Source organism: Saccopteryx bilineata, chromosome 3, assembly GCF_036850765.1.
Source record: "Saccopteryx bilineata isolate mSacBil1 chromosome 3, mSacBil1_pri_phased_curated, whole genome shotgun sequence".
Classification (NCBI taxonomy): Eukaryota; Metazoa; Chordata; class Mammalia; order Chiroptera; family Emballonuridae; genus Saccopteryx; species Saccopteryx bilineata.
The window spans coordinates 179,795,464-179,812,505 of record NC_089492.1 but is presented as its reverse complement, the minus strand read 5'-3'; the positions used below and the strand labels follow the sequence as shown (position 1 = coordinate 179,812,505).

General features: G+C 40.7%; 1 protein-coding gene and 1 non-coding gene across 12 annotated transcripts in view; both read right to left on the bottom strand.

Moving 5' to 3' along the window:
* ATXN1 (ataxin 1) overlaps nucleotides 1–17,042 on the bottom strand; it is a 635,797-nt gene that overhangs the window by 112,065 nt on the left and 506,690 nt on the right. The window lies entirely within an intron of this gene.
* LOC136332439 (small Cajal body-specific RNA 20) lies at nucleotides 6,059–6,184 on the bottom strand. The gene has a single exon (XR_010730702.1). It is a non-coding gene; the product is annotated as a small Cajal body-specific RNA 20 (non-coding RNA).

Below are 17,042 nucleotides of genomic sequence, written 5' to 3'. Positions count from 1 at the left end.
TGTGGGCAGAAATGGGCAAATTTACTTCAGAGGTATTTTATAACAATTTGGAAAAGACCCTCTAAAAGTCTCCAAGTACATTTCATGGGTAAATTTTCATTTCCTCTTAAGAAAGCTATCTGCTTTTTAAAATTGTTTATTACAAGTATAACTTGATTATAGTTTTGAAAGCATTTCAAAGTAATAATACCATCTATTGGGTATTTACTGCAAGCCAGGCAGTCTGATAACAATTTGTATTCTCTAATTTAACCTTTACAATTATTTATTGTGCTCACTTATGGATGAGAAACCAAGGTAGGGAGGATACCAGGGCTGAGCTCAAATCTAAGTCTTGACAGTATCAAAATCCTTCTTAAACACTATTCAATGATGCTTCCATGTATCAAAGTCTGACCATATATACTACTAATTAAATAAATATGCAACCTGGCCATTAGGCTTCTATTTATTACTCTAACAGATTGGTGGAAAAAGCAGCTTCCTTTGTGTACTTTTTTTTTTTTTTTTGTATTTTTCTGAAGCTGGAAATGGGGAGAGACAGTCAGACAGACTCTTGCATGCGCCCGACCGGGATCCACCTGGCACGCCCACCAGGGGGCGATGCTCTGCCCCTCAGGGGCATCGCTCTACAGCGCCCAGAGCCACTCTAGCGCCTGGGGCAGAGGCCAAGGAGCCATTCCCAGCGCCTGGGCCATCTTTGCTCCAATGGAGCCTTGGCTGCGGGAGGGGAAGAGAGAGACAGAGAGGAAGGAGGGGGGGTGGAGAAGCAAATGGGCCCTTCTCCTATGTGCCCTGGCCGGGAATTGAACCCAGGTCCCCCGCACGCCAGGCCGACGCTCTACCGCTGAGCCAATCGGCCAGGGCCTTTGTGTGCTTTCTGATGAGAGAGAGATCCTGATATCCTGATGCAGCCAAAGGTGCCTTTTAAAATTTGCCCAGTCTGTGGGCAGAAGTTTTGATGGTAGGCATGAGGGTGTAAAGACAGTGGCAGAATTGGTGGGATCTATTTATTTTGAAATGCCAATGACACCTGTACCAAAATTTGTTTAGCTTACCTTGAATGTCCCTCCATAGCCCCGACCTCTAAAAGTATTTATTTCAAAAATCAATTTTCTCTGTCACTATTTATTGCCACATTTTGCTTAGTGTTTCTGAGACAACATTCTGGGAAAATCACAATGTTACATTTGTTAAATTGACCCTGCAGGGCCCTACCACTAGTACATGCATCATACCAAGAGGTAAAAAGTCAAGTCTGCCAGGCTCATGCTGAGAATATCATCATGAAACTAACAAGGATATGCAAATCTGTCTGTTCTCTAGCTCATTTGCATGAGTTTTTTCATTGGTTTTGTAGAATCTCTATACTAAATGTCAATTTCTTTCCTTTCCTAAAGCTTATTAGCTGTGTGTGATGTTTACAGCTCCAGGACCAAAGAGATTGACTAGGTAAAACATTTAAACTATATAATTAAAAAGCATATGAGGGAAAGAAAAAAGAGGTTTTGATGTAGATCAAACGTGCAGAAATACTTGTGCTGTTAAAATATGCTTTCCAAGTTTGGAAGACACGGAGGCTTCATGCATGTCTGTGCACGCATAGGCATCACCAGAAAATTTGCTTAACCTATTATTTTTTGTAACAATTCTAGAAAAAGCGGAGAGATTTGCTTAAAAACTACCAAGGGCTTGAACCTAGATGCTGAGTACACATTTTATCACGATGAAATCTGAATGGAAGTCTGCCAACATCTGGGCTGACATTCAAATATTCTGAGTTTCGTTGGCTCAGCGGTAGAGTGTCGGCCTAGCGTGCGGAGGACCCGGGTTTGATTCCCGGCCAGGGCACAGAGGAGAAGCACCCATTTGCTTCTCCATCCCTCCACCGCGCTTTCCTCTCTGTCTCTCTCTTCCCCTCCCGCAGCCGAGGCTCCATTGGAGCAAAGATGGCCCGGGCGCTGGGGATGGCTCTGTGGCCTCTGCCTCAGGCGCTAGATTGGCTCTGGTCGCAACATGGCGACGCCGAGGATGGGCAGAGCATCGCCCCCTGGTGGGCAGAGCATCGCCCCATGGTGGGCGTGCCGGGTGGATCCCGGTCGGGCGCATGCGGGAGTCTGTCTGACTGTCTCTCCCCGTTTCCAGCTTCAGAAAAATGCAAAAAATAAAAATAAAAAAAATTCTGAGTTTCTATGTATTCCAACCTCTTTAAAACTCTTTCAATATTTTCTGAAGCACCGCAGAGCTCAGTCCTCACCGCTCAGGGCAGAGTAACATATAGCAATAATATTCTGGTTTGGAGAAGTGTAAAGAAGGCTCTCCATTGAGCAGCAGTTAATTCACCTACAGCGTCAATACAACAAGTCCATGGTAGGTTTTGAATCCCAATTATTTTCCTTTGTGCATCAGATTCAGGAACTGGGTGATAAAGGCAAGTGTAGAGCAATATTTCAAAAGTAACAACCTAAACAGGAGTCACTATTTTATAGACATACTTTATGGAATAAAGCTGAGAATTATTTGCATGTTGTGGGGCTGCTCAGTTCAGAAACTACTGCTATGAGTCACGAGCGCAACAGCTCTGCTGAGAGGCAACTGGTGACCCACACCTTTGGAATACTTCTCGCTGGCAACTGTAACACAATTAGTTGATACTCCAAATTTACATGAACTGCAGGAGAAACAGCTGATAAATATTAAATTAGATGTTATAGTTGGCTTTGAGGAAGAAAAGAAAAATCAAATGCTCTTAGGAGACACCAGAGGATAGCAAACAAGAGCAACCAACCGCTTCAAACAGAGAGATATCCTTCCAGATTCAGCGTCTTCTCGCCACATAGAGCCCAGGTGAAGCCGTGATAACACATCACTGGGAAGTTTTAATACTACTGAGGCTATAGGCACATCCTGTCCCAATGGAATCCATCTGTACAGCTCCTTACTGTCAAACAGAATCTATCCTGTCTTAAATTTCTTCTAACCCTGATGGGCAGCAGGATGAAACAGGTTGTATTAAGCAGCACGACAGAGAACGAAAGTACGGAAAGCACTCTACACAAAGGCAGAAATGATGCTAGAGCCACAGTCTGCAGACCTAGGTCTTGACAGCTCTATTGACAATCTATTTCCAAGCCACTAATCGACCCTATGCCTCTACTTCCTCATCTCCTCAACAAGGCTCACCACACATCCTCTAACCTCAGACAAATTTTGTCAAATTGAGAACCTTACAAAAAGCACCGTGAACACGGATGCCAAACTATTATCTCATAATTCAACATGCCTAAGTCAGATGGAGACAAGTGAAACCCCAAATTAATTTGATACCATATACTATGAGATGCATTTTCCAAAAACCTTCAAAAATTTGCATTTATAATATTTGTGAGTTAATCCTTTCCCACGTACAGAAACATGTGCAGACATCAAAACCCAGTTAAATCTTAATTATCTGGTAGAGGATTAGCCAGGGTTCTTCCTGTTTCTCCCTTTTCCTGTTGGCCATTTTTTTTTTAGCCTCTCTGTCAAGTCCTCCATGATCAAGCGAAGGAGATGGCATGCAAATCAATGACTCGCTTTCCTCACTCACTGTCATTTCTATGATCTGTGTCCCTCAGCCTGCATTGGCATGGGTAAGTGAGAATGTGCTATTTGTACTCACAGTTGGATGTAAATATTTGTCTGCATTGCCAAGCAATGAAGTATTCACATAAATTAACTTAATCTCTCTTCACCTTCTAATACTTCACTTACTGAATGGGAATTTTTATAAGATCTGTTCCTTTCATAGTTCTACATCTATATACCTGCCTGTTAAATCAGAGAATAGTAAATTTTAACCTTTCTTTGATGACTAAGGTATCAGCAATAACCATTTATTCATTACAGTGCTATGCTAAACACACAGTTTCCTATCTGGTTTTCAATATTCTTTATTCTCCCTTGATCTCAAGGGCCTATCATCTGATACATCACACTTATTTTCTCATGCTAGGCCCTCTGTGAAGACCGAATGAAACCAGGCACGGTCTCCACTCTCAAAGAGCTTATATTCCAGTGGGGGAGAGAAGACATTAATGACATACCGCACAAATGCACAGGCATATACGTGAACAGAGCTCTCAGAGGAAAGCACAAGGTGATGGGGAAGAGCTAAACGTGGTGTGAGAAGGTCAGGGATGCTGGGTTCCTAGATGGAGATGGTGGGACTAGAGTGGTGGCAGTGCAGATGGAGGGAAGGGGGTAGATTCAAAAGATATTTAACAAATGAGGTCAGGAGGACATCTGGTGACAGATGTACAGGTAGAAAGAGATTCAAGGATAATTTTTAGGCATTTGCCTTCAAAACCAGATGGGGCTGATGACTGTGATAGAGAACACTAGAGTAAGGTGAGACTTGGTGTAATGCAAAAGGTTATAACTTAAGCTTTGAACATCCTGAGTTAAGGTGCCTTTGTAATCTCCAAATGGAGCTGCTCAACAGGCAGCTGCACATACAGGTCCAAGGTTGTGGAGACACCTGGCCTGAAGTTGCAGATGCAGGAGCTTTGTGTCCACCAAAGTGCTATGAGTTGGGATTAGATCATCTAGGAAAAAGCACAACTTGAGGAGAAAAGTAGGCCAAGGACTAAGCCATGAGGAGTGCCAACATTTAGAGGTGCAGCGAGCATGCAGAGGAGGAACCCCTGAGAACTGCATTGGGAAGGATGAACCAGAAGGGCAGGGGGGAAACCAGGAGGAAGCCCAGGGAAGAAGGGGTTTTAGAAAGGAGGGAATGAGCAGCACTGGCAAAGCTGTTCAAAAATCAACTAAGACAACAACTATCATTAAGAAACACACACAGCCTGACCAGGCAGTGGCGCAGTGGATAGAGCGTCGGACTGGGATGCAGAGGACCCAGGTTCAAGACCCCGAGATCACCAGCTTGAGCGCGGGCTCATCTGGTTTGAGCAAAGCTCACCAGATTGGACCCAAGGACGCTGGCTCGAGCAAGGGGTTACTCAGTCTGCTGAAGGCCCGTGGTCAAGGCACATATGAGAAAGCAATCAATGAACACTAAGGTGTCGCAACGAAAAACTGATGATTGATGTTTCTCATCTCTCTCCGTTCCTGACTGTCTGTCCCTATCTCTGACTCTCTCTCTCTCTGTCTCTATAAAAAAAGAAAGAAAGAAACACACAAAAGATCCAGTGACACAAATCACATGGAAATCACAGATGACCCCAGCAAGAGACAGGAGTGTGGACTGCAGGGAGCAAAGCCAGGTGAGGGTGATCTGGGCCGTCTCCCACCAGAGGCAGTGGAGCAGAGCAGTTGAGGATGCAGGTTCTGGAAACAGATGGTCAGGGTTCCCCTTCTGGCACCTCTACTTAGCTGTGAGACCTAAAGAATGCTACTCAATTTGTCTAGGGCTCAATTTCCTCACGTGAAAGGAAAGTAATAATGTCTACCTATTGACTGGCTCAATTATTTATTTGGAGACCAAATAAATTTAAAGCACTGAGCGCAGTGCCTGATACATAGTAGTTGTTAAATAAATGCTAGTCTTTTATTATTGTGATACTGTCTCAGCCGATTAATTAAATAGATAGTTATTGCGTATCTGTCTGTCAGGAACTGTAGTTGACTCAGGGACAACAATCAACAACAAAAAATTATCTGTCCTTATGGAGATAAACAAAAAGTTTATAACGAAATATTTTCTATTAAATGATAAATGTTAAGGAGAAAAAGAGGCTAGGGAAATGGTTTAGAATACAATTTTTAAAAGTTTGTCAAGAGAAATCTCACAGAGACAGTGACATTTGGGCAAAAGCCTCAAGAGAGTGAAGAAGAAAGCAATGTGGTGACTTGGGGAAGCCTATTTCAGGTTGAGAAAGTGAAGGTGCAAAGGTCCTGGGGTGGGATCCTGCCTGGCATGTTGGAGGAGGGGGCTAGTGTGCTGGGCTCAGTACGGGGAAGATAGTAGGAATGGAGTCAGAGGTGGGGTATAGGTGATTATGTTGCAAACTTTAGGCCATGATAAAGTCTATGGTTCTTCTTTTTTTTCCCCCCCCCCAAATATTTGAGGTAGGAAAACAGGACTGCCCAGCTCATGGCAGCCCCGACAATGATCCTCAAAGCCTGATCTTGGCCTCCAGCCCTAGCTGAGGAGAAAAGAAACCCCTGCAGCCCCCTGGAGGTTCTTCTTCTGAATGAATTGTGAGACCAAGGAGAGGTCTGATCAGAGGAATGACAAGGTATGAACCATGTTTTAACAAATTCATTCTGGAAGTTGTGTTGCAGATATATTTTCTGGAAGCAAAGGTGGAAGCAGAGAGACCAGTTAGGAGGCCACTGAAACACTTCAAGCAACAGATATGGCCCAGAGGGGTTGCGCAGGAGAGAAAAAGAGTCAAGAACAACCTCGAAGCTTTTGGCCTGAGTAGAGAAGGAGCTGCTACTTCCTAAGAAGGGGGGAGCAGGTTGGGGAGAAGGTCAAGAGTTCATCTAACTGAAGACAGGTAAAAGGCAGGAAACAATCCCAGTCTGACCTTCAGAGGAGAGGCCCAGGCTGTAGAAGCTATTGGCTTCGAGAGTTTTAAGAGCTCAACAAAGGATTAAAAGAACTCTTGACAACTGAACCCTAGTGCTGTTTAATGCTATTTAGAAACCATATGTACTATATTCCTCTAATTGATCCACCTGTTAATAGGTGTACTGGCTGCTGGTGGGACTGCCAGTTGGTGCCACCACTATTTAGCCATGGCCAAATGACAACAAATGACAGATCCCAGTGTTACATCTGTGTGCATGTGATGAGCCGTATGGCAAATGTGCATGGCAGACTTCAGTCTCCTCTACATGATCACTATGCTCTTGGCATGTGTCAGGTACTAAGTAGCTGAGCAGACGGCAAGTCAGCTGAGCCACAGGAAGCAGAGAGCCCAGAGACAGCTGGAGATCGAAGGGACAACTGATAATCTATTCACTACACTTCTGCCAAATCCCTACAGAACTAACGGGGCTCCCTGACTCATTTTGTTGTACTACTTTCTAAAAGAGAAAAGATAATCAAAATTCCTTGGGTTTCTTCCTGTTTTTATTATAAGTTAATTAAGTTACAAAGTGTCAGTATTCCCTTTTGTTCTAATCTATATGAAGATAGGATTTCTGTTCATTTTTCCTTAAGTAGATTAAATGGGCTCAAAACGGAGCAGAATTCGACCATAACCAAAGAAGCTGGTGGCAGAGAGTGTGAAAGGGGCTTCCTGTGTCAGGGAGTGCATTCCCCATAGAGCTTACTCTGGGGAGAGGGCCATGCTAACTCAGCCCTGCCAGCAGGAGAGGTGGCATCTCTGGCCAAGGCCTCCTCAGAGGTCATGCTTGGAGGACCTGAAATCTATCTGCAGAGTGAAGAGAAAAACCATGGATGATGCTAAAAGGCCTTTGGCAAAATAAAAATTTCCTGTTTGTTTTTTCCTATCTAAAACATTACAGGTGTTGACACACTGTGTGGTACACAGAAAGTGCCAGCTGCTGGGACAGGTTTCACAGCTGTACAGATAGGAAGGTAGAGGCAATGTTCTATCTACCTCCCCTGCACATGGTCAATTCTAGTTAGAAATGAGAAGCCCACTCACCTGGAGAAGCCAACTGAAGTACGCCAACATATTCCATCTGAGACTCTTCTACTCCAAGTACGTACGATCATACCACTAGTCTACTTACTGTGTATACTGATTGTTTTATCCAAGAGTGATTTACACTGAAACCCAGCAAGGAAGATGCCAAAAAATCTTTATGAAATCGACTGAAATTTAATAACAGCACTTAGGTAAGTGGACTACCAAGGAACACTTAAAATAATAGAATGAAGAAAGGAAGTTGGTAGTTACGTATAAAATCCCTTTAGTCTGGTCCTTGGGAGGCACTAAATCAAAGCTGAATGAAGAAATGAATCTCTGAGAGGAAGGAAGAGGCAATGCTGCTTGCTACTCTCAAGCCTCTCATGTAAGATGGGAATCAAGTCTAACAGTCACTAATGGAATCTAATAAGGGACGCTTATTAGAGGAAACTCCAGTCCCCTCTTTAGTACTGTATTTCTCAGATTCTCGCGAATCTAAGTTTAAACTCTACAGGAAACAGGACCCTTTGCGGAAAGGTGCCAAATGTAACATAGACTCTTTGCTGACCCTGTCTTCCATGCTCTGAGGGCCTTGAAAGAATATGAAAAGGACAAAATAACACAAGCAAACAGTTCCTTTTGAGTACTTCTATCTAGCTATTAAAGGCCAAGAAGAAAAAGATTTTTCCTTTTCTGTCAATGGCAATTTGGCAACCACATTTTTAAAAGTTAGAACAAGTCAATTCTCAGAACTAGAGACTTCCTGGGGTGAGGGGAAAGGGTGACTTATCCAGGTCATCAGAATGCACGTCAGAAACCCTGGGGGCCTTTTCAACTCTAGAGCTACCATGCAAGCCTACAGTTCTAACTCAGTGATTTCCAACCTTTTTCATCTCATGGCACACAGTAACTAATTACTAAAATTCTTTGGCACACCAAAAATTATACATTTTGCTAATCTGACAAAAAAAATAGGTATTATTTTGATTCATTCACACTGTATGGCTATTGTTGTGTGGGCTGTTGTCATTTTTTTTATTTGATAATCTAAGAGGAAAGAAGTCAGTTCTGACTAAATAGGTAGTGCAAGTTTTAAAAATTCTTGCAGCACACAGGTAGAAAATCACTCTTCTAACCCATCCTAAACTTGGTATACATTGTATGTTTGGATGAATTAGGAGCTACTGACTTTATAAGGTATTAATTTACAAATGATACGTACAACAATTTCATTTCTTACCTATGTGCTTTAAAAAATAAACAAATATAGCAAGTTTTTTCTTTAAGAACTAATAATTAGTGGTAGTGTTTCATTTTTCAAGGTACTTTATAGTTTTTAATAAACAACTAAATATATAATTGAAACCAAACTTTTCATATTTGGAAGTACTTTAGTTTGAATCTGGTAGAATGACATTTAGCATAACCATCTTGAGAACAGATAACACTATGAAGAAGTTAGAGTGAGGATTCAGGAAAGATGGCAGTGCCAATGTCAAAGACAGCACACTTTTAATCTCCCAGAATCCCTGTCTTTATCTTCCTCTCCCTCAACAACAAAAATAACAAAAACAGAGAAGATCACAAAACCTATAATCCATGGAAAATACCAAAACAGTATTAGATGGCCATGTAGCCCATGAACCTGCAAATACTAACAGATGTGGCCAGAAAATGTTTGTCTACAGCTACAAAGCCAGGTGTAAGCAATGTTTGTGCAGGAGAACATCGGAGGAAAGGCAATGAGCATCTGAAGGTTTTGTGACAAGGAACACTCAAATCTCCAAAAGGTCCTCACTGGAAGCGAGCAGGTTGGTGAGCTGTTTTGAGCACAGCAGTATAAGTGACCAGGAGTCCTGCAACAATCAATCTGTAGGGTGAGAGCAAGGAATGCAGGAAACACGAAGTGGTAAAGAGTCCATAAAACCTCAAAACCAATAAAACAAAGCTTCCTTCCACAACTAAACTACCCTGAGAAGCCACTTGAAAGTAAATTCCACACTGAGCATAGCAATAATAATAAAATCAAAAAGAAGGGGGTTAGCACAGTAGCTAAGAGCATCGTCGTCCTGAAACACCAAGTTTGCAGGTTCATTCCCTGGTCAGGACAACCAATGAATGCACAACAGTGGAACAATGAATAAATGTTTCCCTCTCCTCCACCTTCTTTCTCTGTCTCTCTAAAATCAATAAAAAAAAAAAATCAAAGAGAAGGAAAGGGGCAGATAAAACCAGAAACAGGCCCTGGCCGGTTGGCTCAGCGGTAGAGCGTTGGCCTGGCATGCGGGGGACCTGGGTTCGATTCCCAGCCAGGGCACTGAGAAGCGCCCATTTGCTTCTCCACCCCTCCCTCCTTCCTCTCTGTCTCTCTCTTCCCCTCCCGCAGCCAAGGCTCCACTGGAGCAAAGATGGCCCGGGTGCTGGGGATGGCTCCTTGGCCTCTGCCCCAGGCGCTAGAGTGGCTCTGGTCGAGGCAGAGTGATGCCCCGGAGGGGCAGAGCATCACCCCCTGGTGGGCAGAGCTTCGCCCCTGGTGGGCGTGCCGGGTGGATCCCGGTCCGGTGCATGCGGGAGTCTGTCTGACTGTCTCTCCGTGTTTCCAGCTTCAGAAAAATACAAAAAAACAAAACAAAACAACCCCCCCCCCCAGAAACAGAGGATAAAGAACTAAGAAAGCAGGGACCTTATTTTATCATTTCATGGAAACAACAGAAGAGGGAGTTCTAGAGCTTAGAAGCTAGAAAAGTTTTCCATTGCACCTAAAAATACAGAAGAATTCATTTAGCCTAAAAATAAGGAACAAAATAGGATCATCGCCAAACCCAATGTGCAATTACTATAAGAAAAAAAAAAGGAATAAAAATCAAAATAACATTCTTATCACAAAGACATGACCACAAAACAGGTAAAAACTTTAAATTACTACTTCAAAAGAGAGTTAAAGAAAATAAAATACAAGCAACACAAATCTAGTTGAAAACTCAAATAAAGTGGGGAAATAAATATTTAGATAGAGAGGAAACAGAACTAAGAAAGGAATTTGAAGTAAAAGGGAAAGAAAATTTAGAAATAAAGATTAAACAGAGAACACAAGAGGTAACACATACAGCAGAGAATGCCTGGAGAGTAATAGAACATGGAAAGGAAGAAAGTTCTAAACACATAAAAGAAATGAAGAAAGAGAAAGAATTCAAGAGGAAGTTTCTGAAAGAGAAGACAGGCAAAGGAAATCAAACATGACATCACAATAAGCATCTTTAAAAGGAAGACCAACGCCGGGAAGCAGAACACATACTTAAAATCATTTCTCAAGCACACGTTTCAGAAGTAGAAAAAAAACACACAACTATATATTTAAAGAACACTATGTTCCTGGGAAAACTGACCTAGAAAAAAGACAAGAAACAAAATAATACTGCCTTTGGAAATTCAGGCAAAATGACCAAGTCACTTAAAAAAGACAGAAAATTAAAACCATCGGACTTTTCAAGAGCTGGGCTGTGTGCTAGAGATCAAAAGAGTGACACCTGGGAAAGGCAACTAAGCCAAGGATTTTACATCCAGCCAAAATGATCTTCAAGCCAACAACAATATGTTATGAATATGCAAAGACCCAGGGAATACATATCATTCCTACAAGCCCTTCCCTCAGTAATCTACAGGAGAGAAAGTTCAGGCAACCAGAATGACCAGAGAGGTGCTAAAATGAGGATTGGGGTAAGTAAGCATTAAACACATAATCAGATGTAGGTCAAAGATATTTATAAGGTGGACAGTATATATAATGGTTATATACTATGAAAATGTAGAGACGGTATGATGATAAAATACGGGAGAATATGAAACAAAAGAGAATAAGAGAATAATAAGTCAGTGATAAAGATCTAACTAAAAGTGATATGGTTACCCTCACTTAGATCTTTAAATCAAATGATGGGGAGAGGAGGGAATAAGAAAGGAAGGGTTGCCCTGGCCGGTTGGCTCAGCGGTAGAGCGTCGGCCTAGCGTGCGGAGGACCCGGGTTCGATTCCCGGCCAGGGCACACAGGAGAAGCGCCCATTTGCTTCTCCACCCCTCCGCCGCGCTTTCCTCTCTGTCTCTCTCTTCCCCTCCCGCAGCCAAGGCTCCATCGGAGCAAAGATGGCCCGGGCGCTGGGCATGGCTCTGTGGCCTCTGCCTCAGGCGCTAGAGTGGCTCTGGTCGCAATATGGCGACGCCCAGGATGGGCAGAGCATCGCCCCCTGGGGGGCAGAGCACCGCCCCTGGTGGGCATGCCGGGTGGATCCCGGTCGGGCGCATGCGGGAGTCTGTCTGACTGTCTCTCCCTGTTTCCAGCTTCAGAAAAAAAAAAAAAAAAAAGAAAGGAAGGGTTATTGGGATTTCAGTATTGCTCAGAGTAGGGAATCAACAGACAACATCTAAAAAAAAAAGACGGGGCATTAAGGGTATTATATTAAAGAATTAATATAAATATATTTATCACAGCAAAAATATAAAAACCCACCTAATAATAGGTACCTAAATAATATAATTGCTTATGTTGAAAAATTAAGGATACATATAAAAACGGTTATGCATAGAAAAAGAAGAAAACCAAATAAAGGTACACAGATAAAAGATAGATTTCAATGACTTCATCCTGTCTTATAGGTTGAAATGTAGGAACATTTAAATATTTTTACATAATATTGAAAAAAATAATTTTCTAAAACCCTCAAATAAAAAATACCCTTAAATGTATATCCAGTTATTGGCATAAACACACAAAGTGCACCTAGCACATCATAATGTGTATCTCTTGTCCAATGGACTAAAAATCAAACCAAAACAAAAGTTAAAAGTTTTTGTAAGTATATATATTGTTGGGGTGTCCTTAGCATTTTTATTTAGAAGTGACGGTGAGTGTAGTATGGGATAAATTAAATGAGTAAATCGTGCTGATGTGACTCAGAGCTGCTGTTTTTAGCTTGAGAGAGAGAAAATGCTAAGGTTAAGAAGAGCCTTGTGGGGCTGCATTAGTATAAACTAATGATGTATGATACCTTAAAAATACAACACAGGTCATACACATGTCATATATATGAAAGAGAGATTTCCTAGCTCTGTTTGTACACACTGAAAAGGCCAAGAAAAAAATGACAATCCCAGCCGTAATGAATATCCCTGGAGCCCAAATACCCCTGTGGTCTTCGGCAGGAAATATACAAATGAGCTTGGAACGTACCATCATGTTACAGAGCAAGGAAGCTATCAAGTCAAGTAGTATTTCATTCAAAGGACTCAGCGGCCAGCTGGGTAGTTTCCCAATAAATGGTCAAAAGAGAAGGCCATCAGAGCCTCAGTAAGGGCAATCACTTATACTGATTGATACACACCAGATATATTTAATCTGTGAGTTCATGGTAATGCTTTTAAGAAATGGTGATGACTTGGGAGGATATTATAAAACATCCTTATTTTGAGAACTGGTGAATAAGTGGAAAGAATAAAGTATTTATCCTTCTTTTGTATAAGATCTGTAGCAGCCTGACCTGTGGTGATGCAGTGGATAAAGCATCAACCTGAAACACTGAGGTCACTGGTTCAAAACCCTGGGCCTGCCCGGTTAAGGCATATATGGGAGTTGATGCTTCCTGCTTCTCCCTCCTTTCTCTCTCTTCTCTAAAATGAATAAATAAAGATTTAAAAAAAAATAATAAAAAAAAAAAAGATCTGTAGCACTGAGTAAACAAATAGTAGATGAGGGGAAGTTTTCTTCATGAACCACTCCTGCTAATAAATGAGCAAAGAATAGAAATAGACTACTGCCATTTTGCAATCCTTAACATACTTATGAATTTAGATGAAAATCTCATTGCAAAAGGAGATACTACTAGCCATTACCTACTGATGGGTATACACAGCACAATACCCATGATGAGGTTGTCAGGCAAAGTACATAATGCCTGTAGAACTTCCCTGCCATTCCTAGGAAATACAGAAGACAGAGGAACATGCTTCACAACACCACAGGGATGCAGTCATCAGCATCCAGCTAGCTGGAAATTCCACTAGGCAGACAGCCTGGTTTCTTCAATAGAAAAAATTGTGAAACAAAAAAGATGAAGATGGAACCAATAGCTTAAAAGATAAAAGAGACTTAAGAAACATAAATTGATTTTATTTGCATCTGGGTCAGATAAACCATAAAAAAACCCTACAATATAACAAAATATTATTTATGGAACAATTAGGAAAATATAAACACTAACTGGATATTCAATGATATTAAGGAATGATTATTAATAATTTTTCAGGTGTGCTGATTCAACTGTGGTTTTTGTATCAGAAGGATTCCACTTGTGTATATAATCACTAAAATATTTATAGATGATATAATGTTTGGAATTTGTCTCAAAATAATCTGGGTGCAGGGGTAGGGGTAGCTCTGGTTGGGTAGCTCAGTTGATTAGAGCATCAGTCCCATATGCCAAGGTTGTGGGTTTGATCCCTGGTCAGGGCACATGCAGGAAACAACTAATGAATGTATAAATAAGTGAAACAACAAATCTCTCTCTCTCTCTTTCTCTCCAAAATCAATTTTAAAAAAGAAGCTATACTGATAGAAGTTGAGGTGGGGTGATGGGGCATGGGAGTTGATTTCACTATCTCTACTTTTTGGACATGTTTGAGTTTTTTCTAAAATAAAGTTAATGTTCCTTCAGGAAGTCAGCAGTGTTTCTCAAGTATCATAATTTGGGGTACTTATTAAAATTCACATGCCCTCTGTCAGTCTACTTAGGGTACTTAAGTTAAAAGTCTGTCTACCCCTAGATTTCTGAATCAGAATTCCTGGGAGTAAAGCCCAAAAAACTGCATGTTAAATACACTATGATGGTGGATCTTCCATACACTCCATTTTGTTTTAATTATTTGCAAGAAATGACTTTTTCAGTTTTCAAAGGGTTTTAAACAGTTCAATCTAAAACTTATTTTTGCTACTAGAAGAACCATACAGTAACCTAAACTATCCTTCACACACAATTTTTTAATTTCCTTTTTTTTAAAGTGTATGTACAATTCCATGCTTTTTTAAATTTTTTAATTTTATTTATTCATTTTTAGAGAGGAGAGAGAGAGACAGAGAGAGAGACAGAGAGAGAGAGAGAGAGAGAGAGAGAGAGAGAGGAGGAAGAGACAGAGAGAGAGAGAGAGAAGCAGGGAGGAGCCGGAAGCATCAACTCCCATATGTGCCTTGACCAGGCAAGCCCAGGGTTTCAAACCAGTGACCTCAGCATTTCCAGGTCAACGCTTTATCCACTGCGCCACCACAGGTCAGGCCCTAATTTCCTTTTTTTAATTAAAATAATTTATTAAAAATTTTGTTGCAAATTCAACAATTTTGATAAAATGTTTCTTTTTCATGTCATATATCAATGAGCAAGTGAATCTAAGAATATATTATGGAAAGAGGACATCAAATAATACCTTCTAAGGTTTGCTGACACATGGTTAAGAAACTTAAGTGCTTAACAAGGAAGGAGAGTGGGGTAGGGAGGAAGGGAATAAAGAGAGACAAATAGATGATATATCCCACATAGGAGGGATATAAAACTGAGATTCATGGACATGGACTTATAGAAGTGGTTAGCTGGGGGTGGGGGAGTAAAGAGGAACAATAACGGAATATGATTTGACTCTGGGTGATGGGCACACAACACAATCAACAATTCCAATGCTCTAGAGATGTTTATCTGAAACCTATGTACTCTTATCGATCATGTCACCCCACTAAATATAATTAAAAATGAAAGAAACTATAATAAAGAACCTAATGTAGCATGGATGAAGTTTCAGAGATTTGCCTCTTTTATGAAAGTCAACCTTAGTGACACAAAACATAAGCAAAATCTTTAAAAATAGAAAGAAAAGAAGAAAGTGAAGGAGGGAGGGAGGGATAGAGGGAGGGAGGGAGGAAGAAAAGAATGTGATCCCAAATCCAGTTGCAGTATCAGTTCAACAATTTCCAGTCACAAGAGCTATTTTACAAAAAGATGATCCATTATTTTTGATACAAAGGACATACTTCTTTCTGACAGTGGTACTTATAGTTAGATGCCAGCAGTTTGTTGAATGACTCAGTTTCTTTGCTAAGTGAATAGTTTACGAGGAGGATGAACAATCAAAACCAGACATTAATAGAAAAGATTTTCATAAAAAGAAATACAAACAAAATAAACAGGGCAGCAGAAAGGGCTAGAGTCAGCACTTAGTAAGCATTATTAAGGCACTAGTTACAATCTTAGAAACTTTGTATAGGATTCCTAATTTAATCTTTATTGAAGCAGGTAGGTTTCATACTTGTTTAAAAAATACTAGCCCCCTAAAATTGAAAACACTTATTTGTAAAGATATATGATCATTGCAGCATTATTTACAATAGCCAAGACATGGAACAACCCAAGTGCCCTTCACCTGATGATTGACAAAGAAGATGTGGAATATATATACAACAGAATACTAACTAGCCATTTAAAAAGATGAAATATTGCTTTTTGTGATAACATGGATGGATCTTGAAAGTATCATGCTAAGTAAAATAAGTCAGACAGAAAAGGGCAAAAACTGTATGATTTCACACATATGGTATATAAAACAAAAAGCAACAGATGAAAAAACAAAACTAACAAACTCATAAACAGAGAAAATAACTTGGTGGTTACCAGAGGGGAGGATGAAGAGGTTAAAGGGGGTCAAATATATGGTGACAGAAGGAAGCAAGTTGGGTGGTGAGCACACAAAGGAATATACGTATAATATATTATAAAACTGGATACCTGAAACTTGTATAATGTCGTTGACCACTGTAACCCCAATAAATTAAAAAAAAAAACAGAAAACAAACAAAAAACATGCCAGCATTCTACCAAAAGGTTTCAGATTATCTGCATTTTACTTTTAAATTAAATTTCTCACTATTTAGTAAATATAATTTTGAAAAAGCATTCCATGCATCATACAGTAGAATAATAGTACTTAAAATGGGCGTGAGGCTCTAAAGTTCCCATCCCCAAAACATATGTGGAGTCAAAGTGATCCCTGAGGTTTTAAGGAGTAAATCAGATCCTAGTACTTTTCCATCAAACCTTTCAAAGGCTACCTATCAAATTTATGGTGAAATCTACCAGGTGAAATCCTGGTCCTCATTAAGGCTTAGAAGGGCCTACATGATTGGTCCCAACCATGTGACATCCCTTTATTCCTTGCCTGCCTCCATGATCTTTTTCACATGCCAGACTCAATCCTATTCCTACCTAGAATGTTTTTCTTCTGGCAAATCATAAAATGTGTTCCTTTCATTTGGGTCTCAGCTCAAACATCTCACCAAAATGGTATTGGCTTTGATTGAAGTGGCATGCGTAATTGTGCTTATGGTAAAAAAATGTCAGTCTGAAA